This window comes from Passer montanus, unplaced genomic scaffold (assembly GCF_014805655.1).
Source record: "Passer montanus isolate IOZ18808 unplaced genomic scaffold, ASM1480565v1 scaffold164, whole genome shotgun sequence".
Taxonomy (NCBI): Eukaryota; Metazoa; Chordata; class Aves; order Passeriformes; family Passeridae; genus Passer; species Passer montanus.
Genome location: NW_024363605.1, coordinates 483,082 through 509,556, shown reverse-complemented (window position 1 = coordinate 509,556; position 26,475 = coordinate 483,082). Strand labels below are relative to the sequence as shown.

Here is a 26,475-nt window from a genome sequence, read left to right as displayed (position 1 = left end):
GCATGGGGAGAAGCCAAACCTGTCATACCATCAAGACTTCAGTGTAGGGGGCAGAGGTGCTATTAGAGCCTAACAAGGAAACAAACCCAAAAGTAAAGATTAGACCTCTTTAATACTTGTGATTCCACCAGAGAGGAACCACTGCATTTGATGCTTCATTTGTACGGGGTTGTTGTTGTTGTTTATTGGGTTTTTTACAGGCAAGAGCACAACATGAGCAAGGTGATGTTTTATGTGGTTTTTTAGACATTATACCATGACCATGCAGCTCAGCAAATTGCAGTTCTCTACTTGCATTCACAACAACTCTGTCAACATCCACAGTGCTCAAACCTGTGCTTTCAAAACACTGATAGTGTTGATACTGTACGGCTTCCATTCAAAGTTCTCCTTCACACTCTACTAACACAGTTGCATGCTTTTGGATGAACAATTGTGTACATCTTTTCGTGTTTCTAAACTCAATCTACTCTTCAGGATCAATATGAACACATGGTGGCCACAAGTTATTCCTCGACCAGGTTCCAAGATCTTCTCCCTGAATGATGCCTGCTTCACGAGCCACTCCACTGATCTACCACTGCTTATTTTGGGGCCAAATGCTGCTCACCATGAGAACAGAAATCAGAAAGTAGTGATGAGTTAGACTTAGTCTTGTGAGTCCCTTCCAACGCAGGACATGCCATGATTCTGGTTCTCCAGTTCCACTTCATCCTCTGTTCAGAGCAAGGTGACCTAATCTTGGTCCCAACACAAGAGCCTTTTGCATATCCTATTTGTAGTGGAGCCAAGGGAAGTTCTGTGTTTGCAGTTTGAAGACTTAAAGCCCTGGCCTGCAACTGTGTAAACTACACTGTCTGCAGGGAAAGGCTGGGATTAAACAATGGAAATATGTGTAATATGGCTTGTGAAAGCCTCCTCAGCAACGACTCAGGATCTGACCCTGCATTAGGCATTTTTAACTGTAAAGATACACCTAAACATGTGAATACTTGTATAAATGAATGTACATCACCAAAACAACAAACTGGGAGAAAACACACAGCCATTTGTTGAATTTGTATCACTAGAAAATCAGGAATCTAGAGGTTATTTAAATGTTTATAGTCATGTTATGATGGTATAGGAGATATGGGTGCACAAAGAAATATTTCTATTTCAGTGTCAGTAATTTCATATTTTTATAGCTGGGCATTTGTGAGAGAAAGCCAAACCCTCAAAACAGTTCTCAAGTGTTTCTTGCACAGACTTTTATACATATTCACCTGAAAGTGGCCAGGAAGTTTGACAGGCTTGATGGTGCAATTATTGTCATTCCTGTAAATACTCAGTCATCTGCAGAGTGGTGTGCTCTTCAGAGATGCAGGGTGAAGTTTCCATTTTTTTATGTTGCATTTAACTATGTATCTACCACAGGGTGCTGGTAAAGTCTGTTTTAAGTGGTAATATTCTAAAGAAGACAAAGGAGTCTTCATTGAATGATCCATTTGCCAAGCTGCAGGGTGTGCATAGAGCCTCTACAAGAAAGATCTATAATAAATCCTTATCCCAAAACCCAAGGTGAAAGTTTGATGAAGTCAGACTCTTACTATAAAATAATGATGCAGAAGGTCGTAAGCAGTCTTTCGTATAGAGAAGTATCTGATTCTTAAACAATTTTACAAAATTAAAGCAAAAATTAATCAATTTTACAAAACCAAAAAAATCCTTTACAATTTGTGCTTTGTACTGCCAAAATTTGTGTAAGGATGATCTAAGATGTTTTTGCAAAGTTTAGTTCCTTTCAAAGTATGCTCTGCTACCATAACAAACTGTGTAAATATTTAAAGCATATAAAAACATATTATTTTATGAATGTTGGCCTGTAATACAAAGTCTCCAATAAGGTACAATATTGCTTGTATGTTATATTTATCAAAAATTGTATTTCAAGATGTTTTTAAATCTTGACTCTGTACTGAGTATGTAGCAAGAAGAAAAAGGGTTTATAATGCATTTGAATCACAAAACAAGACCTATTTCACAAGGATTCCCTTAAGACCCTCTGTGATCTCAATTAATATAAACCCTGTTGCATGTTTGCAATTTTTAGTATTGTTATCTCATATCATTAATTTAATTTGATTTCACAAAAATTAAGAACTGGCTTTCTGTTGAAGCTTATTGTTACCTTTTCAGTGTATAATGGTCTAGTCTTTTATGCGGATTTTTTTGATTTAACACCTATCAAAATAAAATGTCTTTCTTTAGGAAATTATTCTGCAGATTCAGAGACGACAGGCAAAAAAATCCTGGTTTTAGTAATAATCCTTCTTATATTATTTTGTACTGTGTTTACTGATCAGAAGCCCACTGTTGTGATTTTGTGCTATTTTTTGAGGTTACTTATTCAGTACCATATACATGATTGTTAAACTGAGCAGCACCATTTTCAAGATAGGGAAAAATAGCTGAATTATGTCTGTCTATAAGGAAAATAATAGTGTGGGGTAGCTTCTGGGGTCCCTGTCGAAGGAAGGAAATTGATCAATCTGACTCCATGTTCTTAGAAGGAATATTATATTATATTATATTATATTATATTATATTATATTATATTATATTATATTATATTATATTATATTATATTATATTATATTATATTAGACTAAAGAATACAGAAAAGATACAGACCTAAGGCTAAAAGATAATAATAAAAAACTCCTGATTGTCTCTAGAGCCCTGACACAGTTTGATGGTGATTGGTCATTAGTAAAAACAATTCACATGAAACCAATGAAACATGCACCTGTTGGTAAACTGCAAAGCAGCAAAACATAGAAGAAGTAAATAATGTAATTATTTTTTTCATTTTTCTCTGAGGCTATTCAGCTTCCCAGGAGAAGAATCCTGGTGAAGGTTTTTTTCCCAGATATATGATGGTGACAATAGTGTAGTTTGCAACTACAAGATCGTCATTTTCTTTACATAAAAAGTGAAATTAATAATAACAGAATCTAAGTTTATTATCCATTACAGAACAGTTATATATATTCTTAGACATGTAACTAGTGCAATCATGTGTGAGAATTATGCAAAGTACACCTGCATTGTCTCATGAGTGATTATTTGTCTTTTCAAGAGTTTCTAGTTAAATATGCATTTATGTCATGCATAAATATGCAGGTATGTCATGAGGTCCTAATACATATCAGTATAATATAGAAATTAAATGTTCTCTGTGGTTCCAGTATACAGGGTTTTTATCTCATTTATTTAAATATGGGATTGTTGGTGCCAGATCTGTAGAAAGAATATTAAGATAACCACTATTTTTGAAAATCTATTTCTGGCCAGTCAACAGTACTGCAGCCTTCAAATTCCCAGGAGAATTAGCCAATATTTCTTTGTATTCTATGCTTTAAACAGCTTTTGAGAAAAATTAGATTACATAAACATAGTCCTTTGGGGAGATTATTGAAACTTTTTCAAAATAAATATTTTGATAATGCCTCCCTCCTATTTTATTTGAAGGCAAAAAGTGTTTAAAAATGAGAAAATTGGGTTTTTTTATGAAAGTATGTATTTCTATATAAACACATATATAGATACCTCTATATACAATGCTTGCAGCATACAATATGTGCATGTAGAACATGTAGAATATATATATACAGGTATATAAACATACACTGAAATATATATTTCATATTAGATATAATTTTACTGTAATCATATTATGTTAAAATTTCAGTATAAATATATAAAATATATGTTGTGGTTCGTTTTGGGAGGGGGCACCCTGGGGAGTCCCCGGAGGGCACCCTAGGCTGTGAGTTGGCTGGCAGCAGCAGGCAGGCAAGGAGACTCCACACAGCTTCTGAGGATGCTGATTAGATGAGAGTTTATTTGGCATCCCATCCCTGGGAACAGCATGGTTACTGAGGGAAAAGAGGGGAGGGGGAAGGAGGGGGAGCCTAGGGAAGGAAAGGGACAAGAGGGTAGGAAGGCTAAGAGGGGGACTGGTCTCGCTCGCAGGGTTTAAGAGGCAGATTGACTGTGGGCGCGGAATCAGACTTGTGCCAATGGAATAACAGACACAGGATGGTTCAGGGCAGGACCACAGGCTTGGGATATACCATACATTTTGGAGGGGTGAGACAGAGTATACCATTTAAATAAAATGCGATACTACAAATATATGTGTACATATATACATCAATAAATATGTATCGATTTCAATACACACAATATAAATATGCATATAAATACATGGAGTATGCATAAAATTTTTGTTTCCATAAGCAAATCTTCATTCTTATAATGTATTACTACACTATTACTATAAAAAATGAATATATTAAGTATAATATAAAAATACCAAGTATATTACAGAACAGATTCATTCTTACATAGCTTAAGGAAAAACACACCCAGCAACAATTTGTAAAGTTTGTGTTTTCATTTCTCCTTAACTAGGAAATTTAATTAATAAAGGAAAATAAAAACTACTAAGATGAAATATTGCCATGTTGTTTACACAAAAATCCTTTAATAAAGTTTTGAATATGCTACATTTTACTTAATTCTGTAGTAGTCCTGTGAGTAGTTTTCACCAGCACTACTTTCTTAGTCAATGACACATAAGGTAAATGAAAATTGCACAATTACACTTTGAAAGGAATATTAATAATGCTAACAAAATCACCAGAGCAACTTTGGAAGGTACTGAGTACCTTGAAACTAATCTGCTGCAGACTTATGAGCAGGATAAACCTAACTGTGTTCTCACAGTTAAAAGATATGCAAAGGTTTAACTGTGTTGCTGAGTGGGAGAGAAAATTAATAGAACTTTGTTGTCCTGGTTTTTGGTAGCTTTTTGAACAGTATTTTTCTGTGTTGAGAATGGTTTCTTAGAATAAGGAAAATAATTCAATAAATATATAGGACTTAGATTTTGTTCTCAGCCGTGCCAGAGGCTTGTTTGTGAGGGAAGTCTGCCTCATGAGGACAAATTCATTCTGATTAAGGAAATTCATGCCCACTGAAATAAATACAGACAGTAAAATTTCTTTATAGTTTTGTAAAACTGCAGGAGTATTCAATTTGTTAACATTTGGGTTGCATTCAAAACCCTCATGTAAGGAACAGCGTAGAAGTGCTGAGACCAGACAGTGGCTGTAAGGATGTCCTGGGTGGACTCTTGTTATCACCTGCCCCAGGAGGTAAAGGTAACCCAGGTTCTTGTTAAAAGATCCCTTGGGACAGAGTAAGTGAGATGACACTGAATGATTGGTGTGTATAATAAATATATATACATATATATATATATGTGGGTTTATTTTAGAACAAATTGGTTACAGTGGAAAGCGGGTATGTAGCCATTTTTGTTATCATTATCTATAGTAATATAGCAACATATAAGCCTAAAAATAACACTGACAAAAATGTATAAGGAAAACAAAGAAAGTGAAAGAAAGGATAAGACAGGAAAGGTATCACCACCCATGGATCTAACCTTGATTGTTGCAATTTTGGTGTCTGTTTGTAGAGATTATGGTCTCAGTCTTGATCTGTCAGGACATGGGAAAAGCCCATGAAACACAAAGATGAATTTGTGTTGAAACACAAGATCAGTTGGTTAATGTACATTTAGGTTTAGGTGGAACGTACCTCCCCTGGGTGGGAGGAAGAAGTATTACACTGCCTATTTCAACACTGTGTTTCTGTTGTAACAATGTGAATCTTGTGCTGTCCTCTGGTGGCAGACCTCAGGAGGAAAGTCTGGGGGCACTTTGAGGGTATTTGATGATTTATGAGCCTCTCTAAAAGATGACAGCTGCCTCTGTTATCAGCATGGTTGAGCCAGTTATTCCCCATCAGAAGGGAAGAATTAATCTCAGTCCTACAGGGGAGGGGAAGTTCTGGGAAGGGGAATTTGGGGAAGTTCCAGGAAGCAAAGTTACAAGATGGGAAGTTCTGGGAAGGGAAGTTCCAGGAAGTTCCAGCAAGACAAGGCAAAGAAAGGCAAGGTGAGAGGGGAGTTTTACAACTGAACCAGTTGTAAAACCATTGGCATGATAAAAAGCACTGTCCTTTCTTTGCATGATCTGCTTCTTGCCAGACTTCTCCCTTACCTGGCTCAAACCGCAGCACACAAAAAACTCTCTGCCTTGCTCTCAGTTGAGTGGTGAGTGCAAATCTGGCCTCAGCAAAGCACCCTCCTGCCTCTACAAATGAAAGAATACTTTGAGTCATTAATCATTAACATTCCAGTCTCTCACAACCCTGAACAGAACAATACTGATATTATCCAGAGTAGTTTACCAGTTCAACTGACTGCACAGAGTAAGTGAAGAACTAGATAAAGAAGGGAATACAGGCATTGGACAGTTTGATTGTAGAATCATAGAATCATACAATGGCTTGGGTTGGAAGGCATCTTAAAGATCATCTTGTTCCAACTCACCTGCATAGGCAGGGATGCCTTCCACAAGACCAGGTTGGTTCAACCCTATCCAACCAGGTCCTGAACCCTCCCAGGACATCCTGGCAACTTCTTCTGGTGCTTCACCACCCCACTAGGGAAGAATTTCTTCCTAATATACAATCTAATACTACTCTCAGTTGTATCTATCCATGTCCAGTGAGCTCTGCTCAAGCACAATGAAGTGGCAGATTCAAAAGGCATCAGCTATGTGTTTTACAGAGCAAGGATTGTAATACTTGCTGTACAAAGTAGAGATATTTTGCAGTTCCCTAAAGAAATTCAGTGTTTCTGCAGTGAGTGATATTTTGGAAATACCTGCTCTGTAGTCTATTTGTCAAGCAAAACCAATTCCTCTTTAAGAACTAAGAATAAAATTGAACCCTGTCAGGGCTGGTTTGGAAATTTACAGAGGAGAGCAAGAAATACTGGAGGCCACAGCAACTTCCTATCACCCTTTCAATTTTGTCACCATATATAGAAATCTCTATAGCTGTGTGGTCTGCCTTTAGACCTTCTGTTTTCCAACAGAGATTTCAATTATCTTGCTCAACTTTCTGACAAAAACATTAGTGCTAAATACTGGGCCATGATATAGACTTGTCCATCCCCATAGTTTTGTGTGTATCATTCAGCTTTTTGTTAAGTTCTATAAAGTTTCTATTCCAATATGTAAATTACATCTTGGAAAACTATTCTAGTTTTCCAATATGTAATTTACTATTTCCCATAACTGTTTTTTACTCTTAGCTCACCATTGCTGGGGGATTTTTGTCAGTCTTTACCTTCATTCCTAGCCTTCTGTTCCTTCAATTTGTTTCCTTTCTCCTTTCCTTTTCCTCCCACTGCATTTTCTCCCACATCCCTATTTTTCAATCAGCCTCCGCAATCTGACTCTCCTTTGTGTGGTCATCTTCTGGTTTTCCCTACTCATGCAGCTGTGTTAGGTTGATCTGCCTCCACAGATATTATTGCTGTCATTGGGTCCCTGGAATTCACTTCATAGTAGCCCCTTGCACACTTGTTCATAGCCAGGCTTTACTTCATCTGGAGTAAGGCCCTTGGTTGAGTGGTGCAAATCTCTAGGATTTTGAAGTCAAATTGGGAGGCACTCTTCTATCCAGAGAAGTATCTAGATTTATGTGGCTGTTCTTTTGGGGACAAGAGATCCAAAGAAAAGTCTTTATCAGAAGAGCTTAGGACAACCTAGCTTTTGTGCAATTTAATGAAGCAGTTTATTTTTAAGTGTCATGTGTCCTGGCTTGTAAAACCAAGACAGTCATGTGAAAGTCCTGCAAGTGGAAATTATTACTTAGCAACCTTAGGGAAGCGCTGAAATAACTATCTTTTTTGTGAGGATAGGCCTTCAGATTGCCACAAGAAGCCATATGTGGAAAAGTTTAAAAATTATTTACTGAAGTAAATAATTGCCTGCAGGGCTAAGCCCAGACACAAAAAAACATGAATGTGAGAGAAACACAAATAGTTTGCAAGGTATTAGTTCATTATGAATGTCAGTATATTTGTAAAAAGTATTTTAATCTCTGGCATTCATAAAATTCATACTGTAACTGTATATTTTGTCAATATACATAGAAAAATATTTTTTAGGTAATGTATTTCTAGAGTGAACACATTTCACATAAACCTCAATGATTCAAAATAAAAAGAGCATCAAGTGCCCAGAATTGCTAACATGAAGCACACAAAGCTTTGTTGACTTCTGTGGAACCATTTATATGATGAAAGTTAACTATATTCCTAAATGGTCTCAGCTAATAACATAATCTTCTTTTGTTGTTGTTTGTTTGGGTGTTTTTGTTGTTGTTGGTTTTTGTTTTGTTTTTTGGTCACCTCTTACTCCTCAGAATACTAATAATCCACAGGTGACCTCTTCCAGTAATAAATTACCCTTCAATCCCTGCATCTCTGTGTCAGGTGTGGAGACCTTTGAGTTCATACCTGTGCTTGGCTCAGACTGTACCTGCTAAAAAGGTTAAAAAGGTGCAAAATGATTGTACATGGGAGCTGAGAACTACTCTTATATTTATTATCATCTTCCAGATTTTCTGTTAGTAATTAAGGCCAAGTGAAATAATTTATTTCTCACTAGATTATAAAACAATTTGCAGGTTGTATTTTTGGGCTGAAACTGCACCTGTAATTATTACCAGGTAAAAGTATAAAGCTATGGTATTGTGTTCATAAAGAAATCTACATAAAAGTGAGAAAAACTTTGAGAATGCCATACAGTTGTCAATTTTCTTCTGTAAGGGAGAAAACTGGTACATACAGAGGGAATGTGATCAGGACTGTGGATCTAGCACATCCTTCAAACCAGTAACTGTTAAAAAGTGCTGCAGCTGCAGAGCCTTCTGGATGAACAGCATCAGAACTGATTTAAAAGTCACACTGGCAAAGCCTCCCCTGATGTCATGGTGAGCAGCACACAGGGCCCTTTGCAAAGCAGCACAGAAGCTGAGGATAGAAGCTAATGTGAGAAATGATACTCACTTCCAGAATTTCAAAAGGTTTATTAAAATCGTATCAAAAATACAACAGAAGACTGAAATAGAGAAAATATTACAGTACCAGGAGCAGAAGCTTTTTCCCCCCATGTGCTCATCCACACAATGGAGGTTTTGCTTTTAACCCTTAAGCCTCTCCCAGAGTTCTGTCTATTGACTCCTTCTTCGCTGTCCAGTGGTGGAGTTTACTTCCTTTACTCTTGATTGGAGGTCAGGTGCTGCCACAGTAAGAAGCTGACCCTCCCAAATGTCCCAACTACCCAGGTTACCCTGTGATAATAACACAAGGAGGTGGGGCACAGGAGGGGGGGATTAAACACAACTACAAATCTGTAAAACTTCTCTTAACATATACACATGGTGAGAGTCAACCATTGCATTACTCATCTATGACACTTGATCAAGGGCTTGAATTGTATACAGCCAGAGCTCAAGACCACCATATTTTGCCATTGCATTAGATATATATCAAAAGCTATTGGTTGCTAAACACTCTGCTCAAAAATACAGGGTTTACCATACAAAACTATTTCCTTATGGATTTTTCCTGTCGGCTTGAACTACATGTCACAGTGCTCCTGCAGAAGAGGCTGCAGCAGAACAAACTTACCACCAGCATGCCTCATCTGGGATGAGGGCGGGACCACGTTAAAGAGGCTGAAAGCAGCTGAGACAGTTGACATGGGTGCCAATTAGTGTCAAATGTTGCTGTTGTAGGCAGCTGCTGACAACAGTCTTTAGTTACATCCCAGCTATCTTAACCAGCCTGGTGCAAGGATTCATTAGGCCTTGTTGGCAATGATGATGCACTGTATTCAGGACAGGAAAAGATATATATTATAATGTTGGTAACAATAGATGTTCTGGTGATGAAGGAGCCCTGGAGGGCAATAGTTGTCTCCAGGTAAGCCACTGCAAGAAACAGCACTAATTTTTCAAAATTTCAGAGATTTATTAAACCTTAACAAAAATAACACAAAGGACTGAATAAGGAAAAAACCAGAGTGCTGGAAGTCTCCGTGACCAGCAGCCATGTGCTGATCTACAAAATGGATGCTCTGCCTTTTATACCCTCAGCCCCTCCGAAAGTTTTGTCAGTCAACTCCTTCTCTGCCATCCATTGCTGAAGATTACTTTCTTACATCTTGATTGGAGCTGAGGTGTCATTATGCTGTGCCTCCTGGTAATAAGCTGGCCTTCCCCAAATGCCCTGACTATCAAGGCTATTACAAGGGGGACAGAAAAGAGGACTATGGGAGGACTTATCACTATACATGTACAAAACTTATCTTAACATACACATAATATCCATCTCTTAATTGTAAGAGCCAACTATCACATTATTCATCTAAAACAAACTCCCATTTTTCATTTCTATAAGTCATTTGGCTCGAACAATTAACTCTCATTTTCGACTCAGATAATCTACGCTGACTTCACAAAAAAAAAAAAAAAAAAAAAAAAAAAAAAAAAAAAAAAAGAGCCATACTAGCATCTGTTGATGTGGGCAAGGACAGTGGGAACAAAAGAAAAAAAATCTCAGGTTTTTCTTATTTGGAATGGGCAAAATGGGATCACAGAGGTCCAGTATGGATTTTTTACCCCCATCTACAGTGCCTATGGGGTTACTACCCATAGCAGGTACATTTTAGTGGTGAGTACAGAGGCCAACTCAGTCTTGCCCTTGAGTCCCTCTTGTATTAAAAGACAATTAAGGAATGATAGAGGTCCAGTATGGTCTTCTTGCCCAGTTTTTACCATGCCTAGAGGGTTGCTGCCTGCAGCAGGGCTCTAATCTTCTTGGTGGAAAACACAGGGGCCAACACAGTCTTGCCCACTAGTTCCTGTCTTACTCCACTTGTTGCCTAAAGAAACTGCCCCAATACCTCCTACAGTTCCCTGTGTACTTCCCTTCAACAGATGCTTGTAATTCCCATCCATTAAAACAGGACATTACATCAATAACCAATATGGTTCAAACTCCCTGCCCAAAGTGTTACTTGAAACAGTCCTCAAGCTGGCTGGTGGAAGCTCAATTCTACATTTTGGACATCTTCAAGCTTCTTTGGTTATCTCTCACACGGTCTGGATGTTACAGCCTATTCTTTGGGGTTTTTTACCGGGCCTTTAATTCTCTACTCTCACTCTGCAGTTCACACAGCTGATTCAGTGGTTAGCAGTACCTGAAAGGGACCTCCTGACCGAGGGGTTAAACTGAAGACAATGCACATAACACAGCCTCATATGTTTCATTATTTGAAAGGATAATTGAGTTTTAAAGTAGTTACCCACCACTGTTGACACAAGGGAACTGTGTGGCCTAGGAAGCATTACAATCACAGAGAGTTTTATAGCACTTGGCTTAGCGTCCTGTTTTGATGGCAGCAGTTTCCAGGGAATATGGGTTAGAACAGCAATGGATCACAGCGATTGCAGCTATCCCTGTTTATAGGGATTTAATGGAAACTTAAATCTGATGGAAACCACTGTACACAACTTTACATAAACCTTTTTGCAAATTTATAAGTAGACGCAAATTCCTCTCCCTACAAGAACAGATGTACACAGAGAGCCAAGGGCCACTCCAGGCAGCAGAGCTAGAGTACCACACATACAAACACACATATACACACACATCTGTTTTCCCAGGTGGGACAGCAGCTGGATGCACAGAGCTGTGTATCCAGAGCCATGGCCTTGGGCATGCCCAGCCCATGTGTGCATACAGGACATACACACATATGATGCACATACACACAGTTACCTGCTCACTTGCACAGAGCTCCTGTGCACCACAGTACTTGCTAGTAGCACACACTTGTGTACACCCAACCTGCCACACCAGCACACATGTGCTACACAGACACTCACCTATGTAAAGTCTCTACCAACGCACATGGGCCCGCAAGAATGAGACTTGCTTGCATGTAGAGCCTTTGCACACCAATGTGTGCAGTGTCATACACATTAATATACACATGTCCCACACAGAGCCATGCTCACACCTGCAGAACTTGTGCACACTCACAAGCACAGAGCTGCGCACACACCCATGCACACTTGAAATGTTGCAGTTTAACATGTGTAAAGAGCAGTGCACACATCACATGTACACATCAGCATATCTATGTGAACAGTGCTGTGCACACTAGCACACATGTACATTGTGCAAAGCAGGACATGTACATTCACATCTGGGCACACCAGAAAACACATGTGCACACAGATCCATGCACACCGGCACACACGTGTATAACACTCTCCCAGAGCTCTACTGGCCCCAATAGCCCGGTGAGTCACTCCTCGTGGGATCATGACATAGTGGGAATGGGGATAGGAGAGACGAGTGTGTGTGGGACATTGTGGCACAGTAGAGCACCCTCTGTGCCTTTGGGGTGGGAACAGACAGGCATGTCCTTAAAGGAAAGGTCAAAGAGAGACCACTCTGGATTCTTGCTTCCTGCGTCTCACTCTACAAGGGCAAAACTGAGCACTTTTTGCTGTCCTGTCCTCTCCAGGAGCCAGACAGATATAAGTGGTTATGTAATTTATTTATCAGCAAGTGTGTAACCAAGAAAATCCTAATTCAGAAGAAGTAGAGTATATTACTTGCTGGGTCAAATTCTTAGAAGGAAATTCCAAGGTGTACACACTGAAAAAGGATAAAGAGCAGAAATCAGAGGAAAAGGATAAAGAAGACAGGGGAGTTATTCAAAAGAGGTGGGATACCTTGGATTATGAAGCCCCACCAACTCTTCCCCCAAACTACTGTGCCACCCCCCCACTCCCCCCTCCGCTTAACACCCAGCCTCATGCTTCTCAAAACCTACCTTTACCCCCTCCAATGATCCCTCCCTCTCCTCTGTCTCCGCAGGGAATCTCCATGACATTTTTACCCCCTCCAACAACCCCACTCCCCTGTATATATCCACCCCTTGATACTTTTCCCCCACCATATCTTACTCCCACTAACCTGCAGCTTACTCAATCTGTAAGTCTGGAGACAACACCTTTCCCTGAGAAAAAACCTCTAGATATATCCTCCAACCTAACAACTGAAACCTCCCAAAATGATTACAAAGAATTAGTGAGCCAGTCAAATGACCCTTCAGATTCTGGTCCGTACTGTAATACCAGATGAAAAAGTGATGTAAGGCCAGAGGTAAATCCAGACAGGCTATTTCCTCTCAGGGAAGTTCCACTACATGGTGGGGTAGGAGGAACAAGTTTTGTAAATGTACCCCTGACAGCCTCTGAAGTAAGGACATTCAAGAAGGAGCTAGGTAACCTGGTGGAAGATCCCATTGGCACCACACAGCAAATAGATCATGCCTGGGTCTCAATATTCATACCTGGGGGGACCTGCATTCTATTATGAACATCCTCTTCTCCCCAGAGGAGATACGACTCATAAGGTCAGCAGGGATAAAGATCTGGGAGAAGGAAAATTGTATGGGACCACCAGGTGAGAGAAAACTCCCTGTAGCAGACGCAAATTGGAATCCCAACCAGGAAGAGGGCTGGAGAAATATGCAAGACTACAGCACCTTAATTATAAGAGGCATAAAGAATTTGTACCCAAATTTTGCAACAATATTGCTTTTGCAACAATACCAAACTGGCATTTGATGGGAGTCAAGAAAAGGATGAGTCCCGAGGGGCATGGCTAAATCCATTAAAATGAAATTTTCAGTTACATGCCAACATTTATCCTGATGGACCAGAGGGCCAAGTATTACTAAAAGTACAGTTTCTAACCAAAGCTTGGCCTGACATTAGACGGAAGTTAGAAAAATTAGAAGACTGGCAAGAAAGGGGAATTAATGATCTGTTAAGGGAAGCTCCAGAAGTTCATTTAAGGAGAGATGAGGAGAACAGGACAAAAAAAAATTATGGTGGTGGTATCAAAAGAAAGTGGTGGTATCAAGAGAAAGGATGAGAAGAGGGGAGTCAAGGAGGGGGGCAGAAAATAAAGGGAAGCTAGGTAAACTAGGTGGAAAAGACCACCATTAGATGATGTGTATTGCTATTATTGCAGCAGAAAAGGGCACATTAAGCAGTCCTGTAAAAAATTATAAATGGATGAAGCAATTGAGAGAGAACAGGACACCCTGGAGGAGATTTTGAGAGGAAATGGTGATTAGGTATATCAGGGGCTTTACGTTCTGGGGGATGAGATCGGACACCAGATAAAGCCCCTGGTAAACTTAGAAATTGGTACCCAGAGTGAAGAACATGAGTTTCTAATGGGCACAGGTGCTGATCGATCCTGTGTGACCAGGCTCCCCAGAGGGGCTCAGCTAAGCAAAAAGATCTTCCAAGTGCAGGGAGCAAAAGGGGAACTGTTCATAGCCCAGGTTATACAGAGCATAATTATAAAAGGCAATTCAAAGGAATGCAGGGTTGATTACCTTTGAATCCCAAAACTAGGTTGTAACTTACTGGGGCAAGACCTGCAAGTAAAGATGGGAATTGGAGTAGTGCCAAAGGAGGGGAGGATGGCAGAAGGAGGAGGGCGAGGGCTGCTAAATATACCACCAATTAAAGCAGAAATGCAGTCAGAAATTCCCCCTGTTCAGGTAAAACAATATCCCATCTCCCCTGAAGGCCAGAGAGGACTAACACCTGTGATACAGGAGACTCGTAGAAGAAGGCATACTAGAACCATGCATGTCACCACACAATACATCAATTCTAGCTGTCAAAAAGGCTGATGGAACATATCAATTGGTGCAGGATTTGAGGGAAATTTCCAGATAACTATCACTGGCCGGGGGCTATGTACAAATCACGAAAGGGATGGGACTGCTAGACTGCTAGACATGTCTTGAGCCATTTTATTTTCCAGCATCAGTCTCATTACATGGTTATGACAATGGGAAGATGCCAGCAGCTCACATCCCAGGCAGCAGACCAAGAACTTAATGTTACAACTTTATAAGTTTTTTGACCAATCACACAAAGCAAAAGCATATTGACAGTAGTTCTATCCAACCACTATAAGCACACGTACCTTCAGTTAAAACAATGCTTGCCTATTTCAAATACAATACCTGTTTGTAAGCCTTAAAACACAATGCACAGAGCTCCATTATTAAGCTTAGAACTTCCTAATATCTTGCTAGATATACTTTTTTGCAGATTAGGGAGTTATTCTAGACAAGTGTTAGTTCACAGACCATTGTTCTATTTGTCTTTACTTTTCTACTTTTTACATAATTTTTCTGCTGATTTATTTTATGGCCACTGCTTAACTCTAATCACAATTCTGCTGCCTCTGAGGCTTGCCTTTCACAGCTTTCCCAAAACCCTCTGATTTTATGGATTCCCACAATATCCAATAGTCAAATATCAAATTCATATACTTTTCTCAGTCAAATTCCACAAGAGCATGCATGGTTCTCAGTAATAGATTTGAAAGATGCTTTCTGGGCCTGTCCATTAGAGGTGGGGAGCAGGAATTGGTTTGCCTTCAAATGGGAAATGCAAGTCTACAAATGTAAACAACAGCTCAGGTGGACCCACCTCCCACAGGGATTCACAGAGTCCCCTAACCTATTTGGACAAGGCTTAGAGGATCTCTTAAAGTCCTTTGTACCTGGGGAAGAAATACAAATTCTACAATATATGGACAACTTACTAATATCAGGCAAAGATCAAGAACAGGTCCAACAGTCCAGTATAAGTTTACTAAATTTCCTGGGAGAAAAAGGATCAGAAGTATCAAAGAAAAAACTCCAATTTGTAGAAGAAGAGGTAAAGTACCTGGGGCATCTAATTGCAAAAGGGTACAAAAAGCTCAGTCCTGAAAGAGTTGTGAGAATCCTGTCAGTTCCACCACCCAAGACTAACAGAAATGTAAGAAAGCTATTGGTCTAATGGGCTATTGTAAATTATGGATTGATCAGTATACTCAAACTGTAAAATATTTGTATGAAAAACTAATAAGCACAGAACCTGTAGCCTGGACTCTGGAGGATACCAAACAGTTCCAAGACTTAAAGGCTTTATTAATGAAACCCCCAGTTTTGAGTCTGCCTAATTTAAGAAAACCATTTGATCTGTTTGTTAATGTTAATGAAGGGATAGCATATGGAATAATAACTCAAGACTGGGGCAAAGCAGGAAGCCGGTGGCTTATCTGTCAGAATTATTAGATCCAGTTCCAAGAGGGTGGCCAGCCTATATTCAAGCTGTGGCAGCCACAGCTACCTTATACACTCTAAAGCTTACATTAAATGGAAGGATTCAAGTACACACACCCCAAGGACAGTGTTAAGCCAAGAAGCTCCTCAGTGGCTAATAGACTCCTGAGAATCTCCTAACAGAATCCTGAGCTATGAAATAACCCTGATGAATATCAAGAATCTAGAGATTGTCACCTCAAAATGTTTAAAACCTACTCAATTCTTAACCAGGGAACCAATGGAAAATTTTGAGCATAATTGTATAGAGCTAATTGAGATACAAAAAAGTAAGAGAAGATTTTGAAGAGGACTCTTTACCATATGGAAGGGTCCTGTATATAGATGGATCCTCTCAAATTGTAACTGGAAAAAGGGCATCATCATATGCTACTACTGAAGCAGGGGAAATCAAAGAAAAAGGGAAATTACCCTCAAATTGGTCTGCACAAATTTGTGAGATATATGCCTTAAAGAGAGGGTTAGATTTATTAGTAGACGATATAGGGACAATTTACACAGATTCTTAATATGCCTTTGGGATAGCTCATACCTTTGGAAAAATCTGGCAAGGGAGGGAATACTTTAACTCAAAAGGGAAAAATCTGACACATGAAAGTCTGATCAGGGGAGTACTCTAATCCCTCAGAGGACCAAAAGAAATTTCCATAGTCAATATTAAAGGCCACCAAAAAGAGGATACCCGTGAAATACAAGGAAAAAATTAGCAGACCTGGTGGCCAAAGAAGCAGCCTTAGAAATGAGGACCCAGTCATAGTCCTAAGGGTAAAAGAAGACCAAGGAAAAATAAGGGAGGAGGAGTTACCAATTTTCAATGGCAATGAGCTTAAGGAAACAGAGAAAATGGGAGGGGTAAAAACAGAGGATGGAAGTGGTGGACCTCAGATGGGCAACAAATATTCAAGCAAATAATAACCAGAAAAGTGATGGAAGAGATCCAGCGATTAAGTCACTGGGGAACACAAGGAATATTTGATCATTTCCTGAAATATTACAAGGGAATATATGAAATAGCCAGATCCATCACAGGAGAATGTTTAACCTGTCAAAAAGCCAACAAAAAGGTGATGCGAAAAACCACTCTGGGAGGGAGGAAATTAGCCATAAGACCTTTCCAGAGTATTCAGGTTGATTTTACTGAATTAACTCCAGCCCAAGGATATAAACACCTATTGGTCATAGTTGACCATCTAACCCATGACATGGGAGACAGCCCAAAATGTGACAGAAGTTCTGTTGGAAGAAATTATTCCCAGTTACGGGCTAGTAAATATTATTTATTCAGACTGTGACCCCCACTTTACATCCAGTGTTCTGCAACAGGCATCAGGGCCATGGGAATAAAGTGAGAGTTACACACCTCTTGGCACCCTCAGAGTTCTGGGAGTGTCAAGAAGGTGAATCAAACATTGAAAAACATCTTAACAAAATTGGTCTTAGAAACCCAATGGAATTGGGTCAAATGTTTACCACTAGCCCTATTGTAGAGACCCAGAACAGACCTAGGTGTCACTCCTTATGAAATGTTTTTTGGGCTACCTTTCTTGCTTATCCCATACAGTAGCAGGGAACATCTAGAGGGGGTGATGACAATGCAAAAATACATAGAAGCAGGAACAACAACCCTAGAAGAACTAAGAAAAAAGGGCTCCCTTCCTGAAACTTCCCCATTGAACTGTAAAATACATGACATTAACCCAGGAGACAGGGTATTGATTAAACCATGGAAAACCCTCCACTAATTTCTCCTTTGAAGGTCCCTTCCAGATGCTGCTTACAACAAACACCACAGTAAGAGCAAAGGAGCAGGGGTGGATTCATGCAAATAGAGTGAAGGGTCCAGTACAACCCCCAGCTGAGGCAAGTGGATGGACTATAGCCAGCAGAGATGATAAAGACTTGAAATTTGTCCTGAGGAAAACACCGAAAGAAACACAACCCTGAACACAACCCCCCCTGGGAAATATCTACATTGCTATCCTTATATTCTTAAAGTTTGTTAATGTTTGTTATAGTTATAGTGTAAGTTTAAGTTTTGTTTAGCTAAGAGTTGATAATCCAATTAACATCTCAGTTTCTGGTACTGTTCCATAGAGCACTCTCCTTGCAACCCTAATTGGGACCAAATTGAGTCAGTATGATAAGGGTCATGGCAGAATGTCTCCAGAAGAAGGGAAAACCAGAGGTGGGAGGCAAGGCTGGTTAGGAGTTACCTCTGGGAAAAACTCTCTGGGCACCGAGAAAACCCCTGTGGATCAAGAGGTGAGGAGGCCAGCCTGTACCAGACTGTCACTTGTAGCAATGCTACTACTAATCCACTTCGGAGGAATTGGAGGAAACACTTGTGAGAAGTGTTACTATCCCTTGTATAGAGGAGATACAGTAAATGTATTAATCAGAGTACACACAAACATGAATCCCAAATGTATCAATCACTCCCAGTTAACAACCTGTTAAGAGGATGATAAAATATTGGCTCGTTAAAAATATTGCAAACCCAAGCCAGAGGATGTCAGGAGAGTGCCCTATGAAAGCAAGATAGGTATGTTTTGAACAAGAAAGTGAAACCAACTTTGAGGATAAGTTCAAAAAGAAAGAAGCGCAATTGAAAAGACAAAGGGATAGAGTGGGACAAATATATGGTAAGAATCTTTTTATTGATATGGTGGAAAAGATTACAAAAGAATTTAATCTGACTGATTGTTAGGTTTGTGGGGAGACACACTTAAGTGAGATTTGGCCATGGAACATTATCAGTTTAGGTCCGCTAGACATTTTAAAATGGATTACATCAAAAAAAAGCATGGTAGTACCCAAAAGAAGGGAAGGAGAGTGTAAACTGGAAAAAAAAGTTTGAATGCTTTGGAGATGATATTAACCCATTCTGGGCAATAGAAACCTTATCCAAATATTGGAAACATATAACAAATCAAGATTCTAATTTCTGGGATGCACCTAAAAATTTATTTTAGATCTGTGGTAACATGGCATATGTGAAACTACCAGGAGGGTGGACCAGGAGTTGCACAATTGGAGCAATAAAACCATCCTTTTTCTTACTACCTAAGGATGCAAAATCAAACCTGAGAGTCGTGGTATATGATGATCTGGCCAGAAAGAAAAGGAGTTTATTTGGTGGAACCCAAAATTGGAACAATGAAATTTGGACCCCACAAAAGATTATCGATACTTATAGGCCAGCAACCTGGGCCCAAGATGGAGCCTGGGAGTACAGCACCCCAGTATATATACTCAGTTGAATCATACGTTTACAAGCAGTATTTGATATCATGTCCAGTCAAACAACTCTGACCATTGATCTCTTAAACCATCTGTAACAACAAACATAATCAGTAATTTACCAGATTTGATTGCCAACGGACTACCTCCTCGCAGAGGAAGGGGGGATCTGCGGGAAATTTAATACTTCAGAATGCTGCCTAGAGATAATGATCATAGTCAAGTAATTAAAAACATTAAACAAAATATTAGAAAACTAACCTATGCTGGAACACAAAAACTGACCTCCTTGTTTGGACAATCCAATTGGTGGGACAGTTTGTTCACCTGTAATGGTAAATGATGGAAGAAATTGGTCTTCATTGTGGTGTGTGCACTAACAAATGTAATATTTCTACCATGTGCAATTCCATGTCTAGTCTGGATAGTAACCAGCATTGTCCAAAGCAGCATCATGCTGCAAGGTAATGTAGAAGGGAAAAATAGCAAAAAAGTAATGTTAATAAAAGAACAGAGTGATCAGAATGCCAGAGATATGGTTGAACAGTACGAGAAACAGAGAAAAGTAGAAGTTGAACTTTAAAAGGTTGATGCAGGCTGGAAGACTGATCAAATAGTTAGAGGGGGTAATTGTTAAAAATAGGTTAGAAACTGATGTAAAATAATTGATAATTGTTAAGCATGTACTGTTAGTTTGGTTGTTATATTGTAAAGGGGGTTAAAAGGATAGTTGTAAGAAATACGGTACTCAACGTACCATAATACACCTAAGCAAAGTGCACCACTTCCCAAGAAAAACAAGTCAACTGTAATGGGCCAATGAAGCGCCTAAAACGTTCATGCAAATGAAGGATCCAAAAAGAAACCAATCCAAAGGCACAAAAACCAGGATAAAAAGGGGCATCTGACCTACTGAATGTGTGCCACAGCAGTGATGTCCCCTGAACATCGGGGACATCACTGCTGGAGAAGACCCAGCACCAGCACTGCAGCATCCTTGACAAGAATGTTCCTGCTTGGCCCGCAGGCCCCCTTGTTTTAGGTCTTTTATTTTTATTATAATAAATGCTGAAATCACTTTTAGTACCAGGAGTCTGGTCCTGTTTTTAACACCACTGGCATTTCTTCACCCAGGAAACCCCATCCACTCGCAGCCCCTGCCCAGGAAACCCCACACCACTGGGCCAGAACTGGACATCCCCACACTCGGTGTCCCCCAGTCACTGCTACCCGTGGTAGCACCTCCTTTTAGCTTGGATTGGCAATCTCTGGAAGTTATCACACTGAGTGTGCACCAGAAGCCCACTGCGCTGAGCGCTGTGTATGCTGCCACTCCATGTGGAGCAGCTCCCTGGTTCCCTTTGTGCTGGCGGGTTGGGAAAGCTGCCATGACTCCTCACCCCAATACAGGGCAGTTTTCTCTGACTGGCAATTCCCACCATCACTCCAACACTCTCTAAATCTGGTGACCCTCAATGTGGCATTTCCAGGCTTTTCAGTCCCCTTAAATCTAATATTCCACTATCATATGCGTCCCACTGGCCACAGCATCACCACTTTCCTCTTCTATGCATCCCACCTGCAGTTTCTCTGCCCCTCCTCTACACGTGTCCCATCGGCCATGGGACTTTCTTCCCCCATGCATCCTGCCTTATATGTCTGACCATGCAATATCCTGAAGCTCCAACCAGAACGGGTCCCATGTACTACTGGCCTGAAGCTGATATTTGTACACCCAGATTACAGACAATCAACCTGGCCAAAAACAATCATGAGGATGGTACTTGTGGATGTGTGGCATGCAGGAAAATAGAGATAGTGATGAAAGTAATCTCACCCCTAAGGAGTTACAGCTGTGCTAATTATCAAGAATTAGGAACAGGCGTGCCCTTAATAGGCCACAGCTGGATTCAATTAGGAAGAGTATTGTAAAAGAGTAGGTTGGCTGGTTGAGATGTAAAAAGGAGATTTTTGGCTGTGCAGAGGAGAAGAAGGAGGCAGTGCTGTGAGGAGCCGGCCATGAGAAATCACCAAGACAGTATGAAACCTCTGCAACAGGATGGCAACAGGTACTTACCTTCCCCCTCTTCTTTTTCATTATTTAGTCTTTTGCTGTCTTTGGGATGTTAACCTGCTACTTAACTGGTGACCAGAAGACAAGTCAATCAAGCCACCAAACATGGAAGGGCACACCTCCCTCTCAAAATCTCCCAGGGTCACAGAGATGAGGTTTTTATCCTGGATGAGCCCCTGTTTGTGAGAAACAATGCTCACTTTTAAAATGTCAAAGGTTTATTAAACCTTAACAAAAATACCACAAAAGAGTGAATAAGGAAAAATTACAGTGCTGGGAGTCTCCGTGACCCACAGCCACATGCTTGTCCACAAAACGGGTACTCTGCCTTTTATACCCTTAACCCTTCCAAAAGTTTTGTCAGTCAACTCCTTCTCTGCCATCCATTGCTGGAGATTACTTTCTTACATCTTGATTGGAGGTGAAGTGTCATTGTGACATGCCTCCTAGTAATAAGCTAGCCCTCCTCAAATGCTCTGACTACAAGGGGGAGAGAAAAGATGACTATGGGAGTTCCCATAACATCACTATACATCTACAAAATTTCTCTTACACATAATATCCATATCTTAATTGGATATTATTCTAATATCCAATTAGATAATATGATTTAGATATAATATGATAATATCTAAATCATAATATCCAAATCTCTCTTTTGCCTCTCAGAGGCATCAGGAGAGCCTTGGTAACCAGAGCCTTGGTAACTAACTCCTATAAATGTTACAGTTCAGACAGACACTCAGCTTTAAGTTGTCAAAAAAATCTACAGCTGAAAGATAAACCACAAATTCCTTAGAGATACAGTATCTAGTAGTAGATGATTCCTTTGCAATGCTTATAAATTAAGTTGAGGTTATTTAATTCCACTTAGTTTATGTGATCTTTCCCTTGTATTGTGAAAGAGTTACTGTAATCAATCATAGTCATGCATCCAAAGGCTCCTAAGTTTGTTTCCATGTGTTTACAAGTGCATAAGCACTTGACTTCACATCACACTACACCAACGCAGCTGAAAACATTTAAATGAACTTTTCCTCCACTTCTTCCAGTTCTTTTTAAGCCAATATATTTTGGTATATATAGAACGTCAATGATGTCCTGCAGGTTGCAAGAAACTCAAGATCTGAATTTAGGCATTGACTGAGTTCTCAGTACTCCAGAATGAGTTTGTCAACTTCTTCAGTTCAGCCTTACCAGATATTTGGATTTCGTTGGAATGGTGTGTTTTTCTTCTGGGTAGTTTTCAATTTCTTGGGTTTCAATGTTACCCAGTCCGGGTATAAATCATATATTCTTGTGAGAATACTAATTGCCAAAGTGATGTTTCATGCTTCATCACTCCCAAACTCACTCTGCAAAATACAGAAAATTAAAATATCAATTTCATTACAAAGAACACCCCTCTGAGTCCCAAGAAGATGGAAACACTACCTATGTTGTGCATCTGGCTTTGCTTGCAGGACAAGATTTAGGCAACACTGTGACTCTACTCAAAGAAATGCTTGGACAGCAATGGGCTTGGACCCAGATAAATCACTACTCTTTGTGCTATGTTTCTTGGAAAATTAAGAAAAAATAAAGCAATGATAAATTACTATGAAATAACAGCACAACAGCAAAGACCACCAGTGTAGTACAGTAAGGCTTTTTGCACAAAAAAATTTCCACAACTTTGTATGCATGTACATGCAAACACAAATATACTACAACATTGCAATATTACTCAGGTAGAGCAAGTATGGATATTACTCTAACATTGGTGTCTGTATTTCTGGATGATTTACAAGGCCATGCTAGTAAATACCAAAACTCTCAAGACTTCTGAGTCTGATTTTGCCTGGTTTGGATGTGTTGTGAAGCCAGCAATCCCTGTTGGAGGACTGCTGTAGGTTTTGCAAGAGTCAATTGTTATAATAAACAGGATAATTAAGAGCAAAACATCTTCTGAAACCCCTAAACAGCTTTATGAGAGATGTAAAATCTTTTGTTAACTCAACTGAGAGGATGAAACAAAAGGGAAGCTTTCAAATTTGTGAACATTTCTTAACATGCCAGTCTCATAAGAGATACAAACTTTCCTGCAAACTTTATCTCTTGCACTGAGGCCATGATAACGACAACAAAATTATTGTAAAACTGACTTAGAGAATTTAAATACTTTATTTTTATTGACCTAAAATTAGGGTCTCCATTTTTTGACGCAACCACGTACATTCTTGCTTAGGACATTCATGATTTATAGTGGTCATGTATTCAAACTAAACTGGCTTCAAGGCTGTGTTGCTCTTCTGGTTCTTTCTGTTTTCTTTTCTTTTTGTATTCCATTTTGTCCTGAGAAACCTTTTATTTCAGTGGCTTTTTTCCATTTTGTAGACCTAAATTTTCTATTGATACAATCAGTGAGACCTATGTTGTTGATGGTTGAAGAAGTACAACAAAACGATATTTCTTGGCTAAAATACATCAAGCAAAGGTTTTTTATGTGATTTTACAGGTGGGTTAATGCAACCTTTTCTTCAACAGATTAACTTGCCTCCTTACTTACACAGCTTGTTATACTTCTCTACTTAAACAAGGAGCAATCATCATAATGTTCATCACAACTTCTTTGCATGAGATCACTCATGGATAAAGGAAATGCCTAGTTGTGCCAATATTGCAAAAATAATGTCTGGCCTTTTTGTGAACGCGTGACAGGGAAAAAAAATCTCTATCCAATAGTTAGGAATAGCACTGGTAATCTGAGACATTTGAATAAATTATATCCAGAAGTCAAATATTTTTATTCCCTCACCATTTTTTGACCAAAAACTCTATATCTGGCCTTAAATGTAGTACTAATTATTTTAAAATTTTTTTGTAGCCTGCTAATTGCACCAAATTGTACTCATGCATTGTTGAAGGAAGGTTAATAAACAGTAGGGAAAAAATAGACTTCTGAAACTCAAACTGCAGTTAGTCCAAATTTTGTTATGTTTTTTGTATCTGTAATAAATGCCTTTTATGTTGTTCAAAACTAGATGTTTTAAATACATTATCTGCTTTTTTAATAAATAGAAATAATTTTAAGAAATAAGATACCTGATGGCACAGTTTAATTTTACCTTTCAAAAACACAAAGCCACACCAAGCAGATTACAAGAGAGAAATTTTGACAATATTTTTTCCTTCAGATTAAAACCAGAAAAATAAGAAAGAAAGAAAATAGGAGGGGAGTGGAAAATAAGGTAATAGACAAAGAGGGTGGAAGCATCATATTATTCTAAATAATCTTTGCTGTAAGTTTTAATCTAGAATGAGTATTATTTGATGGGTTTATCCAGTAAATACCAAAATATATAATCAAGACAACAGAATCTTTTTTACTGAGCAATCTGAAAAACAGGTACTTGGCTCTTAGCAGTGTAAAGTCAGGTAGTGTGCAACTGGCTTGTTTTGTCATAGTAGTGCTAGGAGAGCCTGATAAGGAAAAATAAGAAACCTATTGTTGTGTTAATAGCTAAGTTAATGCCAAAATAAAGTAAGATTTACCCTGTAAGAGTAGCAGCTGTGTTGTACTATTGAATTCAGTGGTCTACAAGGTTCTTAGCAATGAATACAACCAGCTGTGCCTGGCAAGAACAGGTGACTTGCAGCACCTCAATACAGGCTCAAAATTAAGTCATTTTTAATGGTTGCATAATTTTCCATTTATAAATGGTTTTCAGGTCTTTTCTGTATTCTTGTAACAGATACCTGTACTGGCATCTTGAACATTTTGGGGTTGTTTATTGTTGGCTTGTTGCTGATGGTTAGCAGAAGGGAAACTTTCAGGTTCTGTTTGAGGAACCTCAGGTCTCTATTTTAGGCAGTTCAGCCTAACAGAATTAAGCCTGACATGTTTCAAGTCTAACACTTTGTAAAATAAACATAAGAAAATGGTTTAGATTCTAATACAACTCCTGAACAGTATGTGACTCAAACTTTCCCAGTTGCTTTACACACCTATAAATAAAGACCATAAAAGAAGAGTACAACATGAATTTGAAATCTGCTGCAGCACATTAAATGGTGCAGTCTCACTAAAACAAAAGGTGACCCTGTGGCTTCTTGCAGTTTGAAGCTAATTGTTTTCATCAGGATGGGATCATCTGGATGTCCACTGCAGTGTCCCACCAGTAAGACTTCAGTAACTGAGCTGGCTTGAAGAGAATGAACTCATTTTGCAGCAATACAGCAGGTTCGGACACCACCTATTCTGCTTTCCAAATTGTTATGCATAATAACTTCATTGTGATAAATTGAACTTGAAAGCAACCAAAGGCTATGAGAAGAGAGGCTATGAGGAAAAACATGCTGCCAGCACGGGCAAAAGCTGACCTGGAGAGTAGGCTCAGAGACAGGAGGATAAAAGACCAGGACTCATGAACATAGCATACTGTTTCATGTTAAAGTATGATTTCCATACCAGCAAAAATAGCAAATGTGATGTAAATTTATTTAAATAGATTCCACAGCTTAAAAGTTTGCCAGCCGCTCTTATGCAACTTTCCCAGCACTCTGATTTGTTATTTAGAGTGGAAATATAATGACATATAGTCATCATTGTAACAGCTTCTTTGCAGAGACACAATGATGATTAATAGCTAGCAGCAAATTTTCACATGGGCTCTGAAGCACCATAGCATTAAGCAGGCAAACACTCCCAAATCCCCCTTTTCTGTTCCACTGAAAAGTACTCTCCATGTAACTTGCAGATATGAACAAAGCCTATCTTAATTCCAATCAGCTTTTCCTCATTCAAAGAAACTTCCTCTTTTTCATAATTGATTAATGTGCATTTTTCTTTCTTCTTTCACTGAGCCTGAGACTCTGCTTTTTACTAGGTGGAGACAGGAAATAATTTCAGTAATAACTGATTTGGCTTTGTTCATCTAAAACATATTTAGAGACTCTTCTCTGTTGATCTAATGCTTATTA

General features: G+C 39.2%; 1 protein-coding gene across 3 annotated transcripts in view; it reads left to right on the top strand.

Annotated features, from left to right (window-relative positions):
• The window catches only part of LOC120499636, a 103,687-nt gene that overhangs the window by 65,481 nt on the left and 11,731 nt on the right, over positions 1 to 26,475 (top strand). The window contains exon 6 of one of the 3 annotated variants that reach the window (XM_039703583.1): positions 478 to 1,198. The exons of the other annotated variants lie outside the window; for them this stretch is intronic. The gene's annotated coding sequence lies outside the window, so the exon portion shown is untranslated. Of the gene's footprint in view, positions 1 to 477; positions 1,199 to 26,475 lie in introns of those variants that run through there. 3 annotated transcript variants of the gene reach the window in all.